Genomic DNA, 25,988 nt, shown 5'->3' with positions numbered 1-25,988 from the left:
TGGATGAATCTTGCAGGCCTAATGGTACGTGAAAAAGCCAGACACTAAAAAATACATACCATATGATTCTGTTTAAATGAAAGTCAAGAGGGGCGCCTGGGTGGCGCAGTCTGTTAAGCGTCCGACTTCAGCCAGGTCACGATCTCGCGGTCCGTGAGTTCGAGCCCCGCGTCAGGCTCTGGGCTGATGGCTCGGAGCCTGGAGCCTGTTTCCAATTCTGTGTCTCCCTCTCTCTCTGGCCCTCCCCTGTTCATGCTCTGTCTCTCTCTGTCCTAAATAAATAAATAAATAAATAAATGGAAGTCAAGAATGTATAACACTAACTGGTGGTGACAGAACTCAGTAGAGTGGAGCCTCTGGTTTGGGGAATGGTGTTGAGTGGGAAGAGGGCATGAGGGAACCTTCTAGGTCACTACAAATATTCTATATATTGATCTGAGTGATGTCTACATATGGATTTATATACGTCAACATTCATTGATCCCTATACACAAAATTAGTGCATGTTATGCCCTTCACTGTGGTTTTGGTTACCTATTGCCGTGTAATAAACCACCCCAACACTTCGTGGCTTCCAACAATGACAACCTTTTATTACCACCCACAATGCTGTGGGTTGATCAGGAGGCTTCTCCTCGGGGGACTTCAGTCAGAGAGTGGCCGAGGCTGGAGTCATCTGGAGGTTCCCCTGGGATCTGGGATACTGGGGTGACTGGACCTCCACGTAGTCTCAGGATTTCTCCTCTTCACATGGCCTCTCCACAGGGTCTCTTCAGTAGGGTAGCCACATACAGCCGCCACGGAGTATGCCGCTCAGACCTCCCTTCAAGAGAGAACCTCTGTGAGGAGTAGTTAGCTAACAGCTTCTAGAGGTTATATATTCAATATCTACCACAACCTTCACATGGAGGCCTTGCGCTCCCTGGGCCTTTCCCAGCCAACGATTGAGTGCATTGGGGTACTGCAGCTGGGCCCTTCCTGCCCACTGCAGAACATCTCTAATGCGTGATCTTTTCTCTGGGGCTCCCCATCAGGCTAGGCAAGGATTTCTCAGAGCTGCCCCACTTTCCACCTGATCTTCCTGTTTCCCTTGCTCCTTTCCCAACTGTCAGACCTGAAGCACAATCTGAAAGCTTTCTCGGCCAACCCCTGCTCTCTCTCCCTTTCCTCCTTCACTAGCATTTCCCTAATTGCTTCTTGGAGGGTCTGAACTGAGGGGGCTCCCAAAAACAAATATTCCAAGAGAAAGGAAGGAGAATCTGCCAGTGTTCCTAAAGCCCGGCCAGAAATGGCCCAGGGCCACTTCTGCTATATTCTAGTAGGGTTTTTTTTTTTTTAAGTTTATGTATTGAGAGAAAGAGAGAGAGACAGAGGCTCCATGGTGTCAGACACAGGGCTCAAACCCACAAACCATGAGATCATGACCTGAGCTGAAATCAGGAGTCAGATGCTTAACCGACTGAGCCACCCAGGCGCCCCTACCTTCCTATTGTTGAACTCAAGTCACAGACCAGTCAGATTCATTGTGGAAGGGGAATACCGGGGCTTGACCATTCAGATCACTTATGAAGACTGGCTACCACAACCGTGTATGTGTTATACCTCCATTTAAAAAAGCTTTTTAAAAAGTTTGTCATTTGGAGAGGCTTTGAGCTCTGGAGCTGGAGGCGGATTGTATACCAGGGAGACAGAGCCTGAGGGAGAGAGACCTCTCAAGGACAGTGCCGCTGCCCATGTTTTGCTTCATATGTAGGCTTAACTGTGACCTAGATGTATTCCATTAACACGGGCCATTCATGTGTCACCTCAGCCTTGTATACCTCCCGGTGGTGGAGGCAAGACCCACTAAGCACTGGCTGATTTGGGCTGACTTCGCCTGGGAGCTCTTGTCACGAAATTTTTCAGTTTAATCATTATTTGAGTTTAATATAGACAGTAATCTGATCTAAGTAAGTCATTACACTGCATCACATCTGGCAGTAGAAAAGCCAAACACGCTATTGTGCTTCCTTTAAAAAAAGAGAGAGAGAGAAGAAGACTCAAAAAAGACAACAGTTTTTTTTCTTTCTTTTGTTTGTATATATTGTATCTTACCAACAAATGCTTGTAGTCAAAGGACCAAGGAAAAGCTATGGAAGGAAATTAAAGTTGAGGAAAGAAGGGCAGGTTTTACTGAAAACACCAAAGTGAGATTGAAGTTAAAACCCAGGATCATCAGGTTCAGATAAATAATCCATAGAGAGGAACCAATTTAGAGCTCCGGTTGGGTTGGTAAAGTACCAAAAGAGAAACTTTTGCACTGTAGGTTGTCTGGACAGACATTTTCTTGAATGATGGTGGAGTGGGAAGGGCTTTCACTATTGACTGATTGATTGATCGATGTTTTAAGTAATCTCAACACCCAGGGTGGGGCTTGAGCTCACAACCCCGAAATCAAGAGTCGCACACTCCTCCGACTGAGCCAGCCAGGCCACCCAGCTTATATTTTTTAAATTAAAGTACATACAATTGACACTAACATGCATAGATCTTAAGTATACAGTTCAGTGGGTTCTCACAATTATATACCGGTGCGACCACCACCCTAATAAAGACATAAAATATATCCTTCATCCCAGAACGTTTTCTTGTGCCTCTTTCCAACCGATCCCCGTTCAATCCCCAATCCCCTGCAACCACTTTCTGATTTTTAGTACTGTAGGTTAGTTTTGCTTGTGCTAGAATCTCATTTATGTGGAATCCAACAGAATGACTTCTTTCATTCAACATAATGTTTTTGAGATTCATCTGTATTGCTGTATGTGTCCTATTTATTTCCTTTTTATTACTCAGTAGCATTCCATTGCATAAGTATACCATTATGTCACAATCCATTTTCCTGCTGATGGATATCTCAGTTTCCAGTTTGGGGCCTCAATGAATAAAGGTGCTACAAACAACTTTAAAAAATGTATTTTAATGTTTATTTATTTTTGAAAGAAAGAGAGAGAGAAAGTATGAGCAGGGGAGGGGCAGAGAGAGAGGGAGACACAGCATCGGAAGCAGGCTCCAGGCTCCGAGCTGTCAGCACAGAGCCCGGTGCAGGGCCCGAACCCACAAACCATGAGATCATGACCTGAGCTAAAGTCAGATGCTTAACCGACTAAGCCACCCAGGTGCTCCCAAAAACAACTTTTTGTACATTTGGGGGGGAGGCAAATGTTTTCATGACTCATGAGAAAATGCCTAAGAGTGCGATTTTTGGATCCTAGAGTAAATATGTGTTTAACCTTATAAGAAACTGACAAAAAGTTCTCCAAAGTTGTACCATTTTATAGTCCTAACAGCAGTTCGAGAAGATTCCAATTGTTCCACATCCTTGCCAATAGTTGGTGTTATCAGTCTTTTTTATTTTAGTCAGCGTAGTGATATCTCAATTAGGTTTTAATTCCATTTCTGTAATGAATACTGATGTTGAGGACCCATTTGTGTGCTTATGGGACATCCTTATATCTTCTTTGGTGAAGTGTCTGTTTTTAATGCCTTCTGTCTGCCTTTTTTTTTTTTTTACTGTCTGCTTTATCCCCTTTAAAGAAGCAGTTATCCAAGTTCAGTCTGAAAGAGCCCTGTGATGAAACAGATCAATTCAAGAAGTACATTTAGCCACTATAGCTTTTTATACTGGTCCAGTTTCACTGTTAAAAAGCGAATACCTTTGCTCAAATAAATTGGTGTGACCTCTCCAAAGTAAAACGCTGACTCTAGTATTTTATTTCCAACTCTGAGGTGTATGTGTGTACTCTAAATAAACAGTTTCACCACAAGCAAGAGAACTGGAGGCTACGGTCTATTATAAATAAATTATGTTTTAAAAAACCAATCTATTTGCTTTAAATGAACTCTGGCCTTGGGGAACATTGCAAATCTTAAGCGTTTCTATTCCCACAAAATGAAGCTGAGGCAACAAGCATCTGTGTATAATCAATTGGTCTTAAAAGGCTTTAGAATGGTTGGCAGGAAGTAAAATGTAGGGTCTCATTAAAGGATGAAGAAGAAAACTTCATTTTCACCCACAAGAAAGTGTTTCAATAAAGAATCAGAATCTTACAGAAAGGAAGCCTTGGATTTCTGAGGCAGGTTTATTCCAGTGCATTTAACTTTAATGTTGGCTATCACGAGTAACACCAGATGTGTTTTTCTGCTGAAGGATGAATCAGCTTGAATGCTTGATTAGTCCATCTTTGTGGGTGAAGACTTATGTTTTTTAAGTTTATCTATTTTGAAAGAGAGAGCGCATGAGCCAGCAGGGGAAGGGCAGAGAGAGAATCCCAAGCAGGCTCTGCACCGTCAGCACAGAGTCTGATGCGGGGCTCGATCTCACGAACCGTGAGATATGACCTGAGCCGAAACCGAGAGTCGGACGCTTAACCCACTGAGCCACCCAGGCTCCCCAGTAGGTGAAGACTTATTAATTGGTACTTTTATGTGCTGTAAGGAACTGACATTGCTGAATATAATCATAAACGTGATGGTAGGATGTGGTACATCAGTATCAGTCATATCTCATTCCGCTTAGAGTTGACCAACGAAGCTCTTTTTTTTTCCTGTATACCTATTGCATGATGCTTATATGACAACATTTGAAAGTGCTTTGATTTTTGTCTACTAGTCTCATATTCGGTCTTGTCATTTTCTGTGCTCATGAGTACTGATACCAACTTGTTCCTGGCTTGCTTTATCTTGAGTAGCTTAGTCATATTATACTGAGTCACCTAGACCAATGCTTCTCAAACCTTAACGTACATGGGAATCTTCTAGTGATCTTGTTCAAGCGCCGATTCTGATTCCGTAGGTCTGGGGTGGAGCCCAAGAGTCTGCATTTCTAATGAGCTCCTTTTCTGCTCGCCCAACTGATCTCACTTTAGTAGCAAGGGGCCACAAAATAATCACAACCTTGTCACTGTTCTGACTCACCTTCAAATGTAATTTACCATTACAAAATTTTAGCTACACAAACATCATATGATGGCACATGATGTACTTTGCCTACCGAATTGCCATCATCTCTCATTCCCCCAACCTCAGACACGTTCTGTTTGTTAATCAACTCCCGTTTTATTTGGGACAGTGAAACAACCTTGGTTATTCTACTCCCTTTGCTAAATATCCACTTTCTCAGGGTCCCTTGTGGCTAAAAGTGCCCACGTGACCCAACACTGACCAATGGGATGAAAAGGAAAAGTCTTCTAGAGGCTCCTGGGAAAGATTTTATTTTCCTGCTGAAAGAGACTGTGACACGAGGAAAGTCAGCTTCATCTCCTGATCTTGAAAGTAGGGAAACGCTTTTCCCGCCTCTCTAAATCAAATTGAAGTTCAACAGCCAGGCATTTTGCTGACACGGGCTATGTTCGCTTCCTAGGGCTGCAGATAACAAATTATCACAAACTTGGTAGCTTCAAACAATAGGATTTATTCTCTCACAGCCTGGAGGCCAGAAGTGCAAAATCAATGCGTTGCCAAGGTTGGCTTCTCTCTCCTAGCTTCTGGAGGCTACAGACAATCCTTGGCTTGAAGATGCATCACTCCACTCTCTGCCTCCAACCTCCTATGGCCTTCTGCTGTGTGTGTCTCTCAGTACATCTTCTCCTTTTCTGTCTTTTGTGAGGATACCTGTCAATGGATTTAGACCCCACCGCAATCCACAATCGTCTCATCTTGAGATCCTCACCTCAACCACATCTGCAAAGGCCCTTATTCCAAATAATGTCACATTCTGAAGTTCTAAGTAGACATATCTTTTGAGGGGACTCTATTCAACCCACTATACAGGCCTAATCTGCCTTTTGGAGGGAGACCCTCCTTTAGCTTAGGCTTCAACCCTGGGGCTTGGGAAATCCATAGTCATAATCCAAGCTTTTATGTCCCTACCAAAGCAGGGGATTCCTCTAGTGGATCCATTCATTCCTTGCCAACTCAGATCTGGGGGTCCTTACAGTGACTCCTAAGGCACACCATGGTCCATCCTCGAGCACCCCTGTGGCCTCCCTGTCAGAGGAGGAAAACATCCCCACCACTGCCACCCTCACTCCTTGGTCTTCACAGCAGATCCGGCTAGGTAATTTGTGGGGCCCAGTGCAAAATGAAAATATAGGGACCCTTGTTCAAAAACCATGAAGAATTTCAAAAGAGTAACAGCAGGGCATTAAACCAAGCACAGGGCCCTGTGTGACCACATGGGTCACTCACACATAAAGCCAGCCCTGTTTCCTGGTCTCCAAGAAGCCAACTATACCTTTGGGTTTGGCCAAATCCATCAAAATTCTCCCTTCTATTCTCTGTCCCTCTGGGAAGATGAATGGAGCGTAAAAGCTCTCACCTCCTTTTTGGAGCCTAGAGACTAGAGCTCAGAAAGCAAGTCCCAGCTGAATATAATAGACATAAGCAGAAGTGTTCTTCGTGGTCATCTTTCTGATGAGCCCACAGCATAACAAGAAGATAAGGTAGAATTCAGTATGCAAATTAATTTCTCAATAACTGCTCTGTTACGAAAGTGGCTAAAAAAAATAGCTATCTTTACATGTTCTGAAACTCCTGGAAAACATTAGGGCGGGTCTAGAAGTGAAAGCCAAAGAAACAATATAATCAAACGGAACAAAAAACAACCACCTACCCAAATATCACACCACCTGACCTTCTTAGTCCAATTACATGATTTTTTTTTTACAAGTTCTTAAACGTTCTATGGAATAGGGAAGTTACTAACCAAATACTTCTGGTTTGTTTTAAAAACTGTCACCAGGGGCGCCTGGGTGGCGCAGTTGGTTAAGCGTCCGACTTCGGCCAGGTCACGATTTCGCGGTCCGTGAGTTCGAGCCCCGCATCAGGCTCTGGGCTGATGGCTCAGAGCCTGGAGCCTGTTTCTGATTCTGTGTCTCCCTCTCTCTCTCTGCCCCTCCCCCGTTCATGCTCTGTCTCTCTCTGTCCCAAAAATAAATAAACGTTGAAAAAAAAATTAAAAAAAAAAAAACTGTCACCAAAGAAAATGTTAGCCTCACAAAGCCAACCACCAGCTGAAATGCAAAATGAAATGAAAACTCAGCCATTTAGGGTATTAAAAATGAAAAATATGACTGTTTCCTGGGTTCTCCATTTTCATTTCTTTCAGGAACACAAGTATGAAAAACATTGTGACTGTTAAAAATTTTCGAGATGATTGATTTTCTGGATTTAAGTGTTGTTATAACTTTTAATGGGTACCCACTTCAAAGGAAATCAACAAAATTTTCATTTTTCCACCTGAGTAATTATTTCTACATTGATTATGTCACGTCAAGCTGAGTTTTGTTTCTGTGAGGGCCCCAGAGCTATAATTTCTGTTTTTAGAGTAAGTGATACCGATTTTTCCCCACATAGTTTGCTATGAAGTTTTAAGAATTTCAAGTTTGTTGTTTTACAAAGTAAATAAAATAAAATATACACAATTTGAAAACACGTTTGAATTAGTGTCTTAATATGCACAATCCTGCAATTGAATAAAATTCAATGCAATAAAAGTAAGTTTTTATCCCATGAAAAATGCAAATGCAAATATTGATATGAAAAATAACTAATTCTATTTGTGATTACATTATCACTTGAGAAATATGTGTCAGTAGTAAATAAATATATACATATATGAAAAATGCTTGATTTTACTAGTTTTATTTATTTTTTTTAATTTTTAATGTTTATTTATTTTGAGAGAGAGAGAGAGACAGAGTGCAAGTGGGGGAGGAGAAGAGAGAGAAGGAGACACAGAATCTGAAGCAGGATTGAGGCTCTGAGCTGTCAGCACAGAGCCCGACGAGGGACTTGAACTCACAAACCACAAGATCATGACCTGAGCTGAAGTCAGATGCTTAGCCGACTGAGCCACCCAGGTGCTCCTACCAGTGATTTTATTTTTAAGTTTATTTGTTTATTTGAGAGAGTGGGGGAGGGGTACAGAGAGAGGGAGAGAGGGAGAATCTCAAGCAGGCTCCACACTATCAGCTTATCAGCACAGAGCCTGACAGGGGGCTCGAACCCACAAACTGTGAGATCATGACCGGAGCCAAAACCAAAAGTGGGATGCTTAATTGACTGAGCCACCCAGGCACCCCATTTTACTAATGATTTGATTTGATTTGATTTGATTTGATTTGAAGAGAGAGACGGCGCAAGTGAGTGAGAGGCAGAGAGAAAGGGAGAGGGAGAATCCCACGAGGGGCAGGGAGGGGGGAGGAGAGAAAGAGAGAGAGAGAAGCAGGATTCACCCAGAGAGGGACTCATGTTTACCTGAAGCAGGACTTGAGCTCACCTGAAGCGGGGCTCAAACTCACAAACTGTGAGATCATGACCTGAGCCAAAGTCAGATGGTTAACCGACTGAGCCACCTAGGCTCCCTAGTGATTTTTAAATGTACATTTTTTTTTCTTTTTTTACCCTTTACTGACCTCTCCCTATTTCCTCCACCCCCTACACCCTGGCAACCACTTTTCTACTCTGTTTCTATGAATTTTTATTTTTTTAAATTTCACACGATACCATGTGGTGTCACTTTCTCTGGCTTATATCACTGAGCATAATGCCCTCAAGGTATATCTTGCTGTCATAAGTGGGCAGGATTTCCTTCTTTCTCATGGCTGAATAATATTTAATTGTGTGTATACACACCACATCTTCTTTATCCATTCATCCACTACTGGACGCTTAGGTTGTTTCCATATCTTGGCTGTTGTGAATAAAGCTGCAGTGAACATAGGAGTGCAGATATCTCCTCAATATCTTGTTTAAACAAGCATTTCCTTTGGATTTGTGCTCAGAAGTGGGATTGCCGATCATATGGTAGTTCTGCTTTTAACTTTAGAAGAAACTTTCATTCCGTTTTTCGTTGTGGTTGCACCAATTTACATTCCCACCAGTCCATAAGAGTTCCCTTTTCTCCACCCTCTCCCCAACACTTGTATTGTATTTAAAATTTTTTTAATTTTAAATGGTTTTCTTTATTTTTTGAGAGAGAGAAAGAGAGAGTAAGCGGGGGAGGGGCAGAGAGAGGGGGACAGAGGATCCAAAGCGCGCTCTGCATTGACAGGCAGACAGCAGCGAGCCCTATGTGGGACTCCAACTTACGAACCGTGAGATCGTGACCTGAGCCAAAGTCGGCCACTCAACCAACTAAGCCACCCAGGCGCCCCTGGATTCTATTCTTAAATGAACACTTTTAAACATGTAAATATTTTACATGTAATTTTTTAATGTTATTTGAGAGAGAGAGAGAGCATGCACATGCACATGTGTGTGCACACAAGCGGGGCTGGGGGGTGGGTGGGGGCAGAGGAAGAGAGTCCTGACGCAGGGCTCAGTCCCACAACCCTGGGATCATGACCTGAGCCAAAATCAAGAGTTGGATGCTCAAATGACTGAGCCACCCAGGTGCCCAGAAAAATTTTATATTTAAATATCGTATTAATATATTCAAATGTTATATCTATATTTTTTCTTTTTTTTAAAGTAATTTCTATGCGCAACGGGGGGCTCGAGCTCATGACCCTGAGATCAAGAGTCGCATGCTATACCAACTAAGCCAGCCAGGTGCCCCTATATCTATATGTTTTTAAAAATTTTTTTAAGTTTATATTTTATTTATTTATTTATTTATTTTAATGTTTATTTTTAAGAGAGAGAGAGAGAGAGAGAGAGAGAGAGAAAGGGCAAGCAGGGGAGGGGCAGAGAGAAAGGGAGACAGAATGTGAAGTGGGCTCTATGCTGAGCATAGAGCTGGACGTGGGACTTGAACCCATGAACTGTGAGATCATGACCTGAGCCAAAACCAAGAGTCAGACACTTAACTGACTGAGCCACCCAGGTGCCCTGCCATATCTATATATTTAAAAAATATTTATATTATATATAAAATATAAATATTTTAAATATTTAAATAAATACTTTTATTCTTTATTTTAGGTTTTATCCTCTGTTTCTTTTTTTAATATAATTTATTGTCAAATTGGCTTCCATGCTACACCCAGTGCTCACCCCAACAAACGCCTGCCTCAATGCCCGTCATCCACTTTCCCCTCTCCCCCACCCCCTATCAACCCTCAGTTTATTCTCTGTATTTAAGAGTCCCTTATGGTTCGCTTGCCTCCCTCTCTGTTTTTTTTTTTATTTTTTTTAATGTTTTTATTTAGTTTTGAGACAGAGAGAGACAGAGCATGAGCATGGGAGGGTCAGAGAGAGAGGGAGACACAGAATCTGAAGCAGACTCCAGGCTCTGAGCTGTCAGCACAGAGCCCGATGAAGGGCTCGACCTCATGGATTGTGAGATCACGACCTGAGCTGAAGTCTGACGCTTAACCCACTGAGCCACCCAGGTGCCCCCTCCGTCTCTGTTTGTAACTATTTTTCCCCCTCCCCTTCCCCCATTGTCTTCTGTTAAGTTTCTCAAGATCCACATATGACTGAAAACATATGATACCTGTCTTTCCCTGACTTATTTCACTTAGCATAATACCTTCTAGTTCTCTCTCTCTCTCTCTCTCTCTCTCTCTCTCTCAAAATAGATAAATAAACTTTAAAAAAGAAAAGAATAGGGGCGCCTGGGTGCCTCCGTCGGTTAAGCATCCGACTTCAGCTCAGGTCATGATCTCAGTTTGTCGGTTTGAGCCCCTCGTTGGGCTCTGTGCTGACAGCTCAGAGCCCAGAGCCTGTTTCGGATTCTGTGTCTCCCACGCTCTCTGCCCCTCCCCCACTCACGCCCTGTTCTCTGTCTCTCAAAAAAATGAATAAACATTAAAAAATTTTAATTAAAAAATACTTTGAAATAAATATTTTAAAATAAGCAATCTCTTGTCTTTTTGATGATAGCCATTCTTTTTTTTTTTTAATTTTTTTTCAACTTTTTCATTTATTTTTGGGACAGAGAGAGACAGAGCATGAACGGGGGAGGGGCAGAGAGAGAGGGAGACACAGAATCGGAAACAGGCTCCAGGCTCTGAGCCATCAGCCCAGAGCCTGACGCGGGGCTTGAACCCACGGACCGCGAGATCACGACCTGGCTGAAGTCGGACGCTTAACCGACTGCGCCACCCAGGCGCCCCGATGATAGCCATTCTAACAGATGTGAGGTGATATCTCATTGTGGTTTTAATTTGCATTTCCCCGATGATTAGTGAAATTGAGTACCTTTTTATATATCTGTTGGCCATTTGTATATGTCCTAAATATGTACATTAAAACAATTTATCCAAACATTTGTCAATCAAGAAGAGTCTGTAAAGCAGCCAAAGCACTAATTTGAGGCCTTAGGGATTGTAATCCGAAGGACACAGAGGGTCTCCAAATCACTGAAAGCATGCTCTGAACTGTAAATGCAGAGTACAGGCTTCTAAAGGCAAAACACACAAGGTTACATAACACACATTTTGAAAGAATTATGACGGTAGAGTTTACACTATCTAATACATGATTGGCTATTTAGCTAACAGGTATTATATTATGTCTATTTCAGTCCAAAGTAGGAGGATGTGTTCCAGGAGTTGCAATTGGTAAAAGTCAAACGTTTATGGTGCTCCGAGAATTGAAAGGAGAGGTGCATAGGCCCTACCTCCTCAATATCCTTTTGACCCTGTTTGAAATGACTCTCTTAGCAAAGCTTACTTCATTTTGAATCCTTTTATATTCCCCTCTTTTGATACAGATCTTTCTGATAGGAAAGCATTGATGATAATTTTTAAAACAATTTTTTAAAGTTTATTTATTTTGAGAGAGCACGTGAGGGGGGGAAGGGCAGAGAAACAGGGAGGGGCGGAGTGAAAGAATCCCAAGCCCCTTGTGACTCGGGGCGGGGAGGGCTCGAACTCAGGAACCATGAGCTCAGGACCTGAGCCGAAATCAAGAGCCAGACGCTTCACCGACTGAACCACCCAGGTACTCGTAATGATAATTTTTGTGATCATGCAGTTCCATTTTGTTACCGGAGTGGTTCAGGTCCATCAGGTCTCCCAGCAGAGGGGAGTGTCACAAGTGATCGATATTTGATATGCTCAGCAAGCTTACAAGCTTGCTAGGTAAGACTCTTACCCATATTGGAGTAACAAGGAGGTTTGAGGAAATAAGGTCTAGATGTCAGGTTCGCGTTTCTTTTCAGCCAAAAAAGATAGATCTGATGAATGATCTTGAGGCTTTGAGCAGCCATCACTTAGACATTTTGAGTAGAAGTATAACAGTGGGAAATACATAGCATGAGCAATGTGAAAATAGCAAATAGGGCACAAATTAAAATGATAATCCAGCTAAAGTGTCAGAAAACTTAACATTAAACCCTCCTGGGGGTAAAGCTTGAATGTCCCTTTAAGGATTTGGCTAGTTTGAATCACTTTGTGGGTTTAATTCTGCTTGTGAGGTGTTTATCCAAGCGGCAAGAGGTATTAGCTATGGCACAAATTCCTCTTTGGGCTGTAAGTAAATAATCTAAAGCAATCCTGTTGTCGAAGGACCACCATAGCTAGGGAATCCGAAGATTTGGGGGAGCCCTGCTGGCTGTGGCAGTGGAGCAAGCTATTCTGTTTACAGTTTTGCTAAGATTTCTCATCATAACGTTTTTTTCGTTTTTATTTAAATCCCAGTTAGTTAACATACAGGGTAATATTAGTTTCAGGTGTAGAATTCAGTGATTCATCACTTACATACAACACCCGGTGCTCATCACAACAAGCGCCCTCCTTAATCCCCATCACGTGTTTCCCCATCCCCCCCACCTCCCCTCCAGCAACCCTGTTTGTTCTCTATAGTTAAGAGTCTGTTTTATGGTTTGCCTCTCTCTTTTCTTTTTCCCTATGTTCATCTGTCTTGTTTCTTAAATTCCACAAATGAGAGAAATCATATGGTATTTGTCTTTCTCTGACTTATTTCATTTAGTATAATACTCTCTAGCCCTATCCATGTTATTGTAAATGACAAGATTTCATTCTTTTTTATGTCTAACATTCCACTGTATGTATATATACACTATATCTTGTTTATCCATTTATCTGTCGATGGACATTTGGGCTCTTTCCATAATTTGGCTATTGTTGATAATGCTGCTATAAACATTGGGGTGCATGTGTCCCTTCGAATCAGTATTTTTGTGTCCTTTGGGAAAATACCTAGGGGTTCATTGCTGGATTGTAGGGTAGTTCTAGTTTTAACTTTTTGAGGAACCTCCATACTGTTTTCCAGAGTGGCTACACCAGTTTACATTCGCACTAACAACTTTTTTTTTTAAGTAAGCTCTAGGCCCAGTGTGGGGCTTGAACTCATGGCCCCAAGATCAAGTGTTGCATGCTTTACTCACTGAGCCAGCCAGGCACCCCTCTCATCATAATTTCTAAATCTGCTGGGCCTAATCCAAGCCATGAACCTATGATTCTAAAGTATAGGCTAAATTGATCTCCAGAATATCTGACAGGAAGGTCACAGCCTTGGCTGTGGCCACAGCACAGCCATTGTCTTCACACCCAGAAGGGTCCTCATCCAGGTAATCCTCTATTATTGTTTTAATGTTTATTTATTTTTGAGAGAGAGCAAGCAAGCACGAGCAGGCATGGGAGAGAGAGAGAGGGAGACACAGAGTCTGAAGTAGGCTCCAGTCTCTGAGCAGTCAGCACAGAGCCCAATGTGGGTCTTGAACTTGAACTCGTGAACCATGAGATCATGACCTGAGCCAGTCATTCACCCCAATCCCCTATTATTGATAAGGCTTTCTACTTTCTTAAGTGAGGTTTTGGGGGTAAAATGGCTATAACCATTTTCAGTATAGTAAAAGGGGATGTTAGATGTCCCAGAAAGCATGTGGCAAGGCCTATCCAACCCTCAAGACATTCATAAGCCCAGGACTAGTGATCATATCCACAAATGAAATATATCTCTCTGGTACACAGAAGACTCCAGACCTGTTCTGAGGTTTTATGAATCCATTAATTGGGAGAGATGTGAGAATATACTGAAACCAGGTGTCAGTGAGGGGTAGCGTCCAGGGTTGAGAAGTGAGGTTCATTTGGCAGGCCCCTAGCAGCGTGGGAAGGCCGTGGCCACTCCACATGTCGGGTTTTGCCAGGAGGGTGGGGCAAATGGACTCACTCTTATTACTTTGGTTGCTTCAGGACCAGGAGGGGTGAGGATGAGAGGTAGGGAGGAAGAATGACATTGTAGGAGTATTACAAACAGATTGGGAGTTTTGTGTGGTAGGGTTAGAACATTTGCAGGCCTTATTGTTAAAAACACAGTAAGAGTCCTCAACTTGGGGAGTGTTAGGAAAAAGCAGGGGATAGGACATTGGGGATTGTAGATTTGGACTCGCTAAGCTATAGGAGATGGTGCTTTACTATGGCTAAGAGTATAAGTGGGTATATTTGTAAAAGTGGAAATAGGAATGACTAGGGGGTCATTGTTTCTTGCAAAGTCTCCAATGGAAGAATGATGACAGGTCCAGCGGATAGGTTGCCAGATGAAGATAAGGGTTGGGACAGCTGAACAATAATATTATCTTTCCAGGCAGGAGAGGAGATAGGGCAGGGACAAAGGCTGGTAGAATTACAAATTTCATAATGTTGAACATAGGTAAAGGCAGGGAGGGAACAACAATAGGTATAGAGGAACCTTTGAGATTATGGTTACCACCAACAAAGAAACCCTACTGAGTGTAAAACAGCCAAAATTATAAGAATTCCTACCCAGGGAAACAGTGGTCCAAAGATCTCAGCAAGTTTAGGAATTACCATCAGATTTTGACAGTTAGGAAAGCATTATTGTACTAGCCTGGTCCTGACCCTTGGGAAGGCAGTCTACTCTGATCTTGTCTGCTTCTTCTTCTGGGATATAGTCAGTTTGAGGTCTCTGGTTGGTTTAGTAGTCGAACTGGATGTTGGAACCTTTTTTAAAGTGACAAACCGGGTGGCTCAGTTGGTTGAGCATCTGGCTCTTGATTTCAGCTCAGGTAATGATCCCAGGGTGGTGGGATCGAGCCTCATGTTGGGCTCTGTGCTGAGCATCGAGTCTGCTTAAGATTGTCTCTCTCCCTTTCTACCCCTCCCCTGTGCACATGTGCTCATACTTCGTCTCTCTCTCAAAAATAAATATTTTCAAAATAAGATTCTCTCTCTCCCTCTGCCTCTCTCCCCTGCTCATGCTCTCTCTCTAAAATTAATTAAAAAATGAGAAACATGAGCCCATGAACCTTCTAATTTAGTGGCACAAGGATTGGCTAGCAATACACGGTATGGTCCCTCTCCAGCAAGGCTGGAGGGAGTCTTTGTGGAGGTTTCTCCCAAGTTGAAGGCTGTAATGTTCAATGTTTTTGTCTCCCAGGAGCATACTGTAGACAGACTGTTCGACCAATTTCTCATTTCTTTGAAGGGCTTTACAGTAAAAGTCATCACATCACCTTTAAGTAAGCTGGGTTCATATGCCCCTTGAGGTTTTTTTCTGTTTTGTTTTTTTTAACAATTACTCATTTTTGAGAGACAGAGAGAGACCGAGCACGAGGAAAGGAGGGGCAGAGAGAGAGGGAGACACAGAATCCGAAGCAGGCTCCAGGCTCTGAGCTGTCAGCACAGAGCCCGACGCGGGGCTCGAACTCACAAACCACGATATCGTGACCTGAGCCGAAGTCAGATGCTCAACCAACTGAGCCACCCGGGTACCCCGAGGTTTTTTTTTTTTTTAATGTTTATTTATTTTTGTGAGAGAGAGAGGGAGAGAGAGGATCCAAAGCAGGCTCTGCACTGACAGCAGCGAGCCCAATGCAAGGCTCAAACTCACGAACCATGAGGTCATGACCTGAGCTGAAGTCGGACACTTAACCAACTGAGCTGCCCAGGTGCTCCTTGTTGTTGTTTTTTTTTTTTTAAACGCAGGCTCTGTGCCTAATGTGGGGCTTGAACTCATGACCCTGCGATCAAGGGTCACATGCTCTACCGACTGAGCCAGCCAGGTGCCCCTAATATGCCCATTGATTCAATCTCATTGGCATTTCAGTAATGGTTTCAAAGGGTGATGGTTTCTGTCTCGTATAGGGAATGGATCTAAGATTCAACAGCACTAAGGAAACAGCTTTTGGCCATGGCAGATGAAAGATTCCATGAGTTTTACAGATTGGACTTTTGTAATACCACCGGTTCGTTCCACAAGGACAGAGGATTGGGGGTGGTAGGTACAGGAAAATGTTGCAAAATTGAAGAAATGTGGCAAATGGCCTGTAATATTTGTTCTGTGAGATGAGTCCTTTGGTCATTGTGAAGTTCCGAGGGTGTTCCTCAATTTGGAATTATCTTCTCCAACGATATTTACCTACGGCTGAGACTGTACTATGACCAGGAAAGGCTTCTACCCAGTGAGAACACATACAAACTATTACTAAAACCTATTTGTATCTTTGCGATGGTGGTAGCTAGATAAAATCCAACTGCAGTATCTCAGAGGGCCCCGAGAAAGGGTAAGGAAAGACTGTCCTTTCATCACAGGGGACCTAAAGCCTGCTTTAGGCTTTACACAGTGACAGCGTGCAATAGTGACATCTGGGGAGAGAGCGAGAGGATTTCGGAAGATGTTAATCTACTGGAGGAGAGGTGCCAAGTATGATGAGAGCTCATTATAATAGAATTGGCAAGAGGGGTTGCTTGTTTTTGTGACATACATTTTAAAATGATGACTGAATTGCTTCTCGGCCTTTTGGCTAAGTGTAAAATGTATCAAGTGTAAAATGATGACCGACACCATTATATCAAGACACATTGAGAGTTCCAGGAATTTCACACAATTTTTGGAACACTCTATACCTATACAGATGTAATATAAACAGGGTTTACTATTATTTCTTATTTGGCAATGCTTCTCATGTGACTTAACATATCAGATAAGCCTAAGTAGTTTAACATATCCTTTGGAATGTTCCAGAGACCCTCTGGAAAAAAAAGAATCCTAAAGCTTCTTCCAGATCAAAAAGATTTTATTTAGAATTTGGTTTGGGGAAGTTCGTAAAAACTATCAAAAAGTTTAGACACTGGCTAAATAGGATTACAGAAAATTATGAAATAATAGTTAATTATCCACTTAACCAAGGGGACAAAAGGATTTCAAGAACAGATATAGAGGATCATATAGCTGCAAAAGCCTTAGCTCTTTTTGAATAGAGAGGACTCCATTTTTCTAGGTAATCAAAGACCTGATAAAGCCACAACATAGAATCTTTGTTTCCCTGGAAAATTACATTAAAAGTAAAGACATTTTATTTACAATTTCTTATTAAGAACCGACCAATAATTGAAGAAAATTTTGTTCTTCTAAGAGAAAAAAAAAACAAATTCTAATTTGTACCAGTGTACTTTTGATATTAAAACTCATTTTTAAATAAATAAATTTTCACCTTAGCCAGCTTGATTACACATAAAATTCTTCTCCCAAGATTCCTTTTCTACAAACCTTCTACAACTTTCTATGTCCCTTTTAGTTTGTCCCTGTTCTCTTTCCCTTTCTGAAACAAACAGCTTTACTTTGGGACAAAATTACTTTCACTTCCCTCAACAAAGCGCATTTCATTTCCTCATACCTTTTTTTTTTTTTTTAAGTTCATTTTTTTGAGAGACAGAGTGCATGTGAGCAGGGGAGGGGCAGAGAGAGAAGGAGAGAGAGCATCCCAACCAGACTCCACGCTGTCAGAACAGAGCCTGATGCAGGGCTCGAACCCACAAACCATGAGATCATGACCTGAGCCAAAACCAAGAGTCTGATGCCTAATCGACTGAACCACCCAGGTGCCCCCTCATACCTTTTTTTTTTTATGAAAAACACACACCCTACTTTCCATTTGGCCAATTTCTTTTATCCTTATTGTTTTTGGTAGTTTTATGTTCACATACACTAATTAGAATTTTTAACCCTTAGAATCCTAAATTCCTAGTGAAAACTAAGAAGGATTTGTGGCTGGGCGACTTTATCCATACATTTTATAATTTCTAGAGATATAGTCCCCCTTTATAGTAATTTTAATTTATTTCTTTGTGGCATAAAACCTGTTTATTAACAGACCTAAATTATTTTTTGTTTCTCTGTGAAAAAATTAAAAAGCCAACAGTAAATAAATTTCTGTTTAGGAATCAATGCCTCAGTATATTATCTTATTTAGGAATGATCTAGATAGCCAAAGAACATTCATTAACTAGTTTAACTTAGCATAAGTGTCTGGGTGTTTGGCTAAACTGACTTAGCAGGGTTCTTGCTAAAACTGGATTTTACAAGGAAGTGCCCAGATGGGCCTAAGAGAAGGTTCAGGAGCCCAACCAAAGTTTGGTCTAGCAAAGAATCTTTGTCACCATCACCACAAGATTGTTCTGGTTTACAGATGAGTACCCGCAGTCTTGGAGATTTTAAGAAACTTGCTCAAGATTTTTATGGATATTGGGGCACCTGGCTGGCTCAGTTGGAAGAGCATGCGACTGTTGATTTTGAGGTCATGAGTTTGAGCCCCATGTTGGGTTAGAGATTACATAAACAATCTTAAAAAAAAATTTCTTGGAGTGCCTGGGTGGCTCAGTTGTTTGGGTGTCCATCTTCGGCTCAGGTCATGATCTTGCTGTCTGTGGGTTCGAGCCCCGCATCGGGCACTGTGCTGACAGCTTGGAGCCCGGAGCCTGCTTTGGAATCTGTATCTCCCTCTCTCTCTGTCCCTCCCCGCTCACACACTGTCTCTGTCTCTCTCTCTCTCTCTCTCAAAAATAAATAAACATTAAAAACATTTTTAAAAATGTCTTGGATATACAAACATTGGAGAAATGTAAATAGAATATCAATGCGGGGTGGTTGAGTTCTTTAGCTCATAGAACAAAATTCAGATGAAAAAGAAGTATAGTGAATACCTCATCACAAAATCTTTCTTGTATACTTCAAATACAACCACTTCTTACGTCTCTACTGCTGCCACCCCAGTCCAAGACACAATCACGTTCACCTGGAGGGCCACAATATTCTGCTAACTAGTTCTCCTGATCCCACCCATGCTTCTCTACAGTCTGTGTCCCTCATGTCTCCTACATATTTCAGCCATCTTATGTGCCTTTTATTCATTTGGCAGACAAGGAAACTTGCATAGATAATTCTAGTTCACCTCATCTCACAACCCCTTGGTCCTCCCAACCCCCAACCAAGGGGGAAAAAAACCCGAAAGTGCATGAGCCTAAGTTGAACCATTCCCCACCAATAGGACTTGGGCCTTGCTCAGGCCTGGATGGGAAAGTGAGCCTGACCATTGTCTCAACCACCTTCAAGAGTCCCACTCACTTTCTTTGCTCAATTCCCAGCCTGCCAGGTGGAGAAAAAAACCCTTCATTTTGTTTTTTGTTCCATAAATCTTGAGTGTCTCTTTTGGGACAGGTGTTGTCCTATTTACGAGAGACAGGATGGTGACATAAATGGTCCTTGTATTTTGGAGCTTACATTCTAATGAGGGATACTGACAAAGCAAGAAAATAAACAAGTAGAGAATTCACATAGTGCAATAAGCACTAGGAAGAAAGAGTGTTGTGTTAGATTAGAAAAGAATAGGGAGAAGGGGCACCTGGGTGGCTCAGTCGGTTGAGCGTCTGACTTCGGTTCAGGTCATGATCTCACAGCTCGTGAGTTCGAGCCCCGCGTCGGGCTCTGTGCTGACAGCTCAGAGCCTGGAGCCTACTTCCGATTCTGTGTTTCCCTCTCTCTCTGCCCCTAACCCACTCGCATTCTGTCTCTGTCTTTCTCAAAAATAAATAAACATTTAAAAAATTAAAAAGAAAAAAAGAAAAGAATAGGGAGGGGGCCAACTTAGACGGAGTGGTTGGCAAAGATCTCCCTGGGAAAATGACGTATAAGCTGTGACTCAAAGGAAGAGAAGGAGGGGTGGGGTTGGTGTATGGAGAGGCAGAAAGAGAACAGTAAGTTCAAAGGCCCTGAGGTAGAACAAAAAAATTTGGCAAGTTCAGTAAACTGAAAGAAGAACAGAATGTTCTTGGTATGCAGTGCGCATGAAATGTGTCTGAGAGGTAGTCAGGAATCCGATTACGTAAGACCTTAGTGACTATGGTAACAAGTTTGTATTTTATTCAAGTTACGATGGGAAGGTATTCAAGACTTAAGTAAGAAAGAGATATAGTCAAATGTCTCTACATGGTGTGTGGGAAGTAAATTAGAATGGTTAAGGATGACAGTGGGAGACTGGGTAGGCGCTCTGGTCAGGTTTGTGATAATGGTGGTTGGGACTAGGCTGGAAGCCATCAAGATGGAAAGGATTGAAGGGATCTGAAGATATATTTTGAAGGTAGAATCAAAGGAAATTGCTAGAAAAAATCCACTTTTATCAAATAGTAATAGACTCATTTGTTTCATTAATAATAAAAACCCATGAAATACCCCTAGGTCAAAATGGCAGAAAAATATATGTAAAGTGTATTCTAGAAAGAAAAATTATATTGTTCTTTGTGATTTAAATTTAAAGAAATTAAAAAAAATTTTTTAATTTTTTTTAACATTTTTATTTATTTTTGAGACAGAGAGAGACAGAGCATGAACGGGGAGGGGCAGAGAGAGAGAGGGAGACACAGAATCGGAAGCAAGCTCCAGGCTCTGAGCCATCAGCACAGAGCCCGACGTGGGGCTCGAACTCGCGGACCGCGAGATCGTGACCTGAGCTGAAGTCGGACGCTTAACTGACTGAGCCACCCAGGCGCCCCTAAAACAATTTTTTAATAAAGAAATTATTCTGAAGGGTTTAGATGAAATATGGTATAAAAATCTGTATGAACCCTTGTATAATTGTCATCAGATTTGGAAAGAGACATCATTCTAATTCCTCTGAAATGAGAAAAAAGTTATATTCAGGCACTTACAATTAGAAAACTGATGACTCACAAACAAAATCAGTCAAATGTTTGATCGCTTCAAACATTTTTTCATTTAAAACATTTTTTAAGTAGACTCTACCCCCACTCCCCCCCCCAAAACGTGGGGCTCAAACTCACAGAGATCAAGAGTCCCATGCCCTACTGACTGAGCCAGCTATGCTCCTCCATTTAACACATTTTTAAAGAAATTGCTGATGGATTAGATGTAGAAAGAATCACAAATGACTTTAAAGTTTCTGGTTAGACAATCAGTTGGTTGGTACTAACTTTTTAAAAAAAAAGTTTATTTATTGGGGTGCCTGAGTGGCTCAGTCGGTTTAACGGCCAACTTTGGCTCAGGTCACGATCTCACGGTTCCTGAGTTTGAGCCCCACATGGGGCTCGCTGCTGTCAGCACAGAGCCTGCTTGCGATCTTCTGTCCTCTCTCTTTCTTCCCTCCCCCTGCTTTCTCTCAAAAATAGATAAACATTAAAAAATTATATCTACAGGGGCGCCTGGGTGGCTCAGTCGGTTAAGCACCAACTTTGGCTCAGGTCATGATCTCGCGTTTCGTGAGTTCGAGCCCCACATCGGGCTCTGTGCTGACATCTCAGAGCCTGGAGCCTGCTTCAGATTCTGTGTCTCCCTCTGTCTCTGCTCCTTCCCCACTCGTGTTCTGTCTCTCTCTGCTTCTCAAAAATAAAAAAAAAAAACATTAAAAAATTATATATCTACAAAAAAATGTTTATGTGTTTTGAGAGAGAGAGCAGGGGAAGGGTAGAAAGGGAGAAAGAGAATCCCAAGTAGGCTCTGCACTGTCAGCACAGAGCCTGGCATGAGGCTTGATCCCACGAACCATGAGATTGTGACCTGAGCTGAAATCAAGAGTCGGCTGCTTAACCGACTGAGGCACCCAGGTGCCAGCCCCCCCCCCCCCAGTATTGACTTTTAATGAGATCAAGACAGCTGAACAGGACGTGAGGTAAAGGTTGTACACCAGGATTAAAAGTTCAGTTCTGGACATGGTAAGTTTCAGATGGGCTTAACCTTCTTGACTCTGGATAAGGTAAGCACAAGATGGTTCTCTGTGAAAATATACGTGACCTAAATTGGCACAACAACAAATTGGGAACCAATAAGAGGAGGGGGGAGAAGGAGGGAAATTTGTAAAAGACTTTCAGAAAATAAAATCACCCAGAACTGTTGTGGTTCTTAAGAGTTTATCTGAAACTTTCAAATAAGACTATGAGGTAGGTACAGAATTATTGCTCTCCTATGTATGAGTAAACAAAAGGAATGGAAGCTTAAGAAAACTCATCCAAACCACACAGCTAATAAGGAGAAAGAGTTAGTATTATATAAATTGTAATAATTTATGGTAAATGTAGGCAAAGATTACCTTATTTTTCTATGACCTTGTATCAAACAGTAAGTTATTGTCCCCAGCTCCAAACCAATCCTTCTATATTCTGGCTGATGATGCCAGGCCTTGGGACTCTGTAAACCACACATCTGCCAGCGAGGGGAGTGAGAGAGAGAGAAAGAGAGACAGAGACAAAAACAGAGATAGAGACAGAGACAGAGACTGTAAGGCTGGAAAAGGAGGAAGAGACCCGCCCTCCCTATCTGCTCCCTACAGCTTGGCAGCCGGAGTTCCTTCCTACAGGAGCATCTGAATTCGCCTGGAAACTCTTCCAACATTTGCAGAACTAGCTTCATTGTTGCTGCCTCTCACTTGCAGAGATAGCAGCCCCGGTTAGCAGCACCCCTCCCCTGAAGTCTGGGTCCCTGTCCCCTCCTCTAAGTTTCTAAGTTGTTTTTTAAAAATATTTTATTTATTTATTTATTTTAAGTAAACTCTACACCCAACATGGGGCTTGAACTCATGACCCTGAGATCAAGAGTCCCAGGCTCCACCAACTGAACCGGCCAGGCACCCCTCTAAGTTTTAATAATTCCAACTTCTTCCTTTGTTCACTCAGCCATGACACCTTAGAGTGTCTTTACCGTTTCATAGTTAACATTTATGTTAAATGTTTTTTTTTTAAATTCTAACCTATTATTTATTTTAGAAAGGAAAATGGAATTATAGGATGTCCCTTTAACAGTGATTTTCCCAGGTTCTCTTAAAGCTAAAGAGATAATTACAAGTTTTCAAGAAAATGTATTGGATAAAAGCTTTTTTTGCCCAACTGATTTAACACAACTCAGTTTGGATTCCAAAGGAGAGCCCTCTTCCAGAGACAGGTTTTTCCCTCCAGAACTTATTTATTTTGCATGAGTTCTTTGTACCCTTTGACCAACACCTCCCTGTGTCCCCCTCCTCCTAGCCCCTGGCAACGACCCTTTTGCTCTCCGCTTCTACATGTTTGGCTGTTTTAGATTGCACATATAAGTCAGACCATGCAGTCTTTTGTTTAAACAACCAGTGTGGTTTCTGTCTCCTAAATGACCCTGGTTGACACAGGCTTGAAAAATGAACATTACCAGCCAATGTCACTTATGAATACAGATGCTAAATCTTAAATAAGATTTTAGTAAACTCAGAAGGAAAAACGGTTAGAGGAACAGCCTGTGGGCGTGAAATGGATCATCCTGCTGATACAAGCCTAATTGGCTAACCTGTTGATTTTGATACATTCTTATGGAGAACCACCTATAGGCAAGATGCCATCAGGAACAGGCCACAAGACTGGGAGAAAATGTTTGCAAATCATGTGTCAGATGAAGAATTTGTATCTATCTAGAATATATAAATAACTCCTACAACTCAGTAGTAAGAAGCGAAATAACCCAATTTAAAAACGGGCAGAGGATCTGAATAGACATTTCAGCAAAGAAGATAAATGAATGACCAATAAGCACATGAAAAGATGCTTAACTTCATTAGGGAAGTAGAAATTAAAACCACAGGGATATATCACTTCAACCCATAAAAATGGCTGTAATCAAAAAGACAGACAATAACAAGTGTTGGCGAGATTGCGGAGAAACTGGAACCCTCATAGAATCCTGGTGGGAGTGTAAAATGGTGCAGCTGCTTTGGAAAATAATATGGCAGTTGATTAAAACGTTAAACATAAATGTACCATATGACCCACCGATTCCATTCCTACGTGAATACCCAATAGAAATTAAAATATGTCTATACCAAGGCTTGCATTTGACTATTCATAGCAGCATTTTTTTAAAGATTTTCTTTTTAAGTAATCCCTGAACCCAACATAGAGCTCAAACTCACAACCCCGAGATAGAATTGCACACTCTAATGACCGAACCAGCCAGGCACTCCTATTTACCAGTTTTTAAAATACTCATTTGATTTTCTAACATGCACTAAAGATGACCAACGAGTTTTTCAGTTATATTTTTTTCAAGTAATCATGATGAATTTATTAATTGCTGAATGTATGGTGTCTTTAGTTTCTATTCTTTTTTTAAGTTTATTTATCTTGAGAGGGAGAAAGAGAGTGGGGAAAGGAACAGAGAGAGAGAGAGAGGGAGAGAGAGAATCCCAAGCAGGCTCCAGGCTATCAGTGCAGAGCCCAATGAGGGGCTCAAACCCACGCACCATGAGATCATGACTTGAGCCGAAACCAAGAGTCTGAAAATGCTCAATGGACTGAGCCACCCAGGCACCCCTAGCTTCTATTCTTAATAGCTTTCAAGTTGATACATACACATGTAAAACACAGAAAAGAAGAAAAAAGTCATCCATAATCATATGCACAGAGGCAACCACTTAACATTTTGATTCATTTCCTTCCAGTCTTTTTTCTATGCGTATAGTTTTATTGGGTGTGAACATACTAGATTCCAAATACTTTAGCATTTATTCAACACAAATATAAACACTGCCTCATGCCAGTAGCACTAGAGAAAGGGCTAAAGACCGGTTTCTGGCCTTCTAAGAGCTCAGCACAGTGGTCCTGTTGTCTTGACAACAGTACAGTCATTTTCCCATGAATCCTGTGACCCAGGAGTCTGCAGCCTAGCAAGGAAGAAAATATACAACTAACTATAATTCAAGGTAAAAACTATTCAGTGGCATGAAATGAAAATCATATGGGAGTTGAGAGGAAGGAGAGATGACTTCTACTGACCATGTCTCCTTCCCATGACACTGCCTTCCCAAGTGGAGCCACCTCTGCTCTGCGGCCGGCATCCCTTAAGATGTTACTATGATTATCCAGAAAAGAAACGAAGGACTCTAGATCAGTTCTTCCCCTTAGCCATATGTAAGATCACCTGCGGTGCTTTTAAAGCTCTTAAGGTGCACCACAAAACCAATTATGTCAAATTCTGAGTGGGGGAGAGACCCAAGCTTCAGCATTTTAAAAAAACTCCCAGGATGAGGGGCGCCTGGGTGGCTCAGTCCGTTGAGCGTCCAACTCTTGATTTCAGCTCAGGTCATGAGCTCATAGTTTGTGGGTTTGAGTTCCACGTCGTCGGTTCTGTGCTGACAGCAAGGTGCCTGCTTGGGATTCCCTCTCCTTCTGCCCCTTACCCCCCTCCGCTGCCCTGCTTGCGTGCTCTCTCTCTCTCTCAAAATAAATAAATAAACATTTACAAAAAACTTCCCCAGATGATTCTCCAGATGCAAAGTCCTATGCCAAAGCCCTATGCCAAATTCCGTGCAGTGCTGTAGAAAAATACAAAATACATACCTGTATATGAAGGCACTTTGCTCTTTAATAACAGGCTGCTGTTACATGAAGTTATTTTCCTTGTGCATTTCTGTTCATTCAAGCAATTAAAGAGAAATACTTCAGCCATCGGAATTCATAACTATGTGTACCTTATTAATTGCCCACTCTGACAGAACTAGTGGACTTAAGACACAAATGGGAACTGCAAGTTCAAAGCTATCAAAAAGTTAATGATTTATCCTTCCCCCTGTTGCAGAAAGATGACTCCTTGATTACACGTGTTTATTTTGAAAGCAATACCTGCTATAAAGGGGCGCCTGGGTGGCTCAGTCGGTTAAGCGTCCGACTTTGGCTCAGGTCACGATCTCGCGGTCTGTGAGTTCAAGCCCCGCGTCGGGCTCTGTGCTGACTGCTCAGAGCCTGGAGCCTGTTTCAGATTCTGTGTCTCCC

The 25,988-nt window shown here is 42.0% G+C and overlaps 1 long non-coding RNA gene across 1 annotated transcript; it reads right to left on the bottom strand.

Annotated features, from left to right (window-relative positions):
* Positions 1 to 568: 568 nt before the first annotated feature.
* On the bottom strand, positions 569 to 25,757 carry LOC109496367. The gene is made up of 2 exons (XR_002152346.3): positions 25,557 to 25,757; positions 569 to 823 (listed from the first exon to the last, which is right to left on the bottom strand). It is a non-coding gene; the product is annotated as an uncharacterized LOC109496367 (long non-coding RNA).
* Positions 25,758 to 25,988: the final 231 nt, after the last annotated feature.

This window comes from Felis catus, chromosome X, assembly GCF_018350175.1.
Source record: "Felis catus isolate Fca126 chromosome X, F.catus_Fca126_mat1.0, whole genome shotgun sequence".
Classification (NCBI taxonomy): Eukaryota; Metazoa; Chordata; class Mammalia; order Carnivora; family Felidae; genus Felis; species Felis catus.
This window is presented reverse-complemented; position numbering and strand designations above follow the sequence as displayed.